This window comes from Lactuca serriola, chromosome 3 (assembly GCF_051521515.1).
Source record: "Lactuca serriola cultivar US96UC23 chromosome 3, Lser_US96UC23_V15, whole genome shotgun sequence".
Classification (NCBI taxonomy): Eukaryota; Viridiplantae; Streptophyta; class Magnoliopsida; order Asterales; family Asteraceae; genus Lactuca; species Lactuca serriola.
The window spans coordinates 248,254,986-248,257,783 of NC_136410.1; the positions used below are offsets into that span (position 1 = coordinate 248,254,986).

The window sequence follows — 2,798 nt, forward strand, 5'->3', positions numbered from 1 at the left end:
TAAAAGATCAAATGTTGATGGTTTACAGAGAAAGACATTTATATTGTGCTGCTTCTGATTTACAAGGTTATGTTTTAGAGTTAGATTGAAATCTGAGCAAAAACAGAGAACTCCATCTGCTCTTCCAAAAAGTTGAAAACCGAGCCCATGTAACTTTGACTTTCATTGGATGATGTATAACTTTAGTAACTCATTTTGCTTTCCGATAAGATTATTTTCCAATTGCCAGCAGACATAATGCACTTTGAATTAGGGTTTTTAATTTGTGCCGAGCTTTGATATTTTTTTGCTTTTCTCCACTCTAGATTCTTGTATACTTTCTTTGGAGAAACTAACTTCCATATTTACAAATAGTTATTGATTTACACTAGATTGTTGTTTAATTGGGAGTGATGTCCTCTGGAGAACTTCCTCCTGTAAAATGACAATGACCATATGGTCAATTGTAGATGCTAAATTAAAAGGAATCATCAACCCTTTAGGCTCACAATATATTTTGTAATGTAAAATAAACTTATGTTTGGACTCATAGTTTATGGGGTTAACTGCTCTTTTACATGAATTCCTGGAACCACTCAAACTTTGTACTCCACATGCATCCGGTATTGGAACTAACTTAACACTAAAAAACAAACTAATAGTATTAGGAGTGGGGCACACATGCCCCCAATGGCTAAAATTTTTTACATATAAATATTCCAATTATTTTAAAATGTTTATGTAAAGGCCATTATGTTTTAAAAAAATTCAACAATGCCCCCAACAAAAGAAAATGATGAAATTGCCACTAATGATCATAGCTGATGATAACCCAAGCAGCCGTCAGATAAGACCATCAATATCAAGCATCTACTGATACACAACTAATCCTGAGAAACAAAAATATAGCATAGCAAAAGTCGTATGTGACATCCATTTGTTATAATCTTTTAACTAAAATAATACTCCAAAACATATTTTTTTGTCATGAAGATATAACATCATAAATCAAACATGTTAGAGTGTGAATCTCACTTAAATATAACTTAAAATGATATGCTTTTATGTATACTCTTAGTAGCTTGTTACACAAAGTCTATATATACAATGCATCTCCCCCCGCTTCAAATTTGAGACTGATGGTTCGCGAGTTAGAATTGTTATTTATTACACAATGATTTTAGAATGCAAATTTCATTCTGTATTATCTGTATGTATTATACTGTTTTGGTGTGATTAGTAATTCTACCTCGAATACAAAATATATAAATTTATTTTATGTATTTTGTTTGATGTTCCAAATCAACATATACTGATATACAACAACTAATTGTGAGCAAATATAAATGACTATCTTTTGAACAAGTAAACAAATACTAAAGTAAAAGAAGTATCCTACAACTAAACACTAAAACACAAGTTTAGCATAAAAAATTTGACAAAGTAAAAGAAGTATCCTACAACATTAAAAACACATAAAACACAAGTTTAGCATAAAAAATTTGACAGCTGTGGGATTTGAACCCACGCCCTTTCGGACCAGAGCCTAAATCTGGCGCCTTAGACCACTCGGCCAAACTGTCTGGTTGAAAATTTATTTTGATCAAGACTTAATGATCCTATAATAAAATACAATAAACTTTGAAGCCACAGCATGCAAATTGAACTAAAAGAGCTGTTGTACGCAAATTATGACTCTAAAAACAAAACAGATCATATGAATGCCTATGATTTTACTAAATACTATCGATTAAAATAAATAAAATCCACCTTACAAAATGCAATCTTTTATTTTTACTTAGAAGTTAAATATTAGCAACTACGGAGGTCCTAATTCATTAACTTAAAGCAACATCACCATGTAAATTACAAGCTTATATCAGACATTTATTCTAACTTGGTCTGTTTGGATCAGTATCAATCAAATTTGCTCTCAGCTCTAGTAAATACCTTATGCAAATAAAAGTATATGTGTCTAAATCAAATGCTTACACTACAAGGATCGAGCCCTATGCAGACGACAATTCTGGACTCTGTACCAACGACATGTCGTCGGTAAAGGGTATACAGACGAAATTTCATCGGTACAAAGTTGTCGGCATAGCTCCGTCGCTATAAGTCAAAAATGTCTTCGGGACACGAAAGAAAAAACGAGTGATCCTTCATGGTGTATAAAAGTAATCAACCAAATAAAATATGAGAAAAATTATATATCATGGTGTATTGAAAGGAAAAAAATAATAATAAACTTCATTCACTCACGTACACACTGTGTTACATAGGAAAAAAAACAAAAAAATTACCTCAAAATCGGTGGTGAAGATAGCAAAATAACTGGAAATCGTTTTCTCCGGCGGTGGTGAAGCTTGTTGCCGGCCGGCAGTGATGATGAAGGCTATGATTTAGGGCTCCAACAACCGGAAAAATCCCCCAAAATCGGAATAAAACTCAAGCTACGACAAATTAAGAAGAAATCAAGGACCAAGAAACTTACCTATAGGTCGACGATGAAGCGGACCGGCCAGAAATCACCCTGCGTCGCTGAAGGTTTAGAGGAAAAAGGAGTGCAGGCGCGACTGGAAAATGAACGCTGATACGAGTTTTGTTATAGGGAAACCCTATACTGACGACAAGTCGTCAGAATAGGTAAAGGAAAAACGACGCCGTCCCACTTTACGTCATTAAAAAAATAAATAGAAAAAAGAAAGTTTTCAGGACGACATATCGTCTGGACACATATTTCACACGGATCGATCCCACTTTTTCCAGATGACAAGTTGTCGGTATAGAAGTACGAAACGACATCGTTTTCCTTTTCG

General features: G+C 33.7%; 1 non-coding gene across 1 annotated transcript; it reads right to left on the reverse strand.

Annotated features, from left to right (window-relative positions):
• Positions 1-1,482: 1,482 nt before the first annotated feature.
• On the reverse strand, positions 1,483-1,562 carry TRNAL-UAG (transfer RNA leucine (anticodon UAG)). The gene has a single exon. It is a non-coding gene; the product is annotated as a tRNA-Leu (tRNA).
• Positions 1,563-2,798: the final 1,236 nt, after the last annotated feature.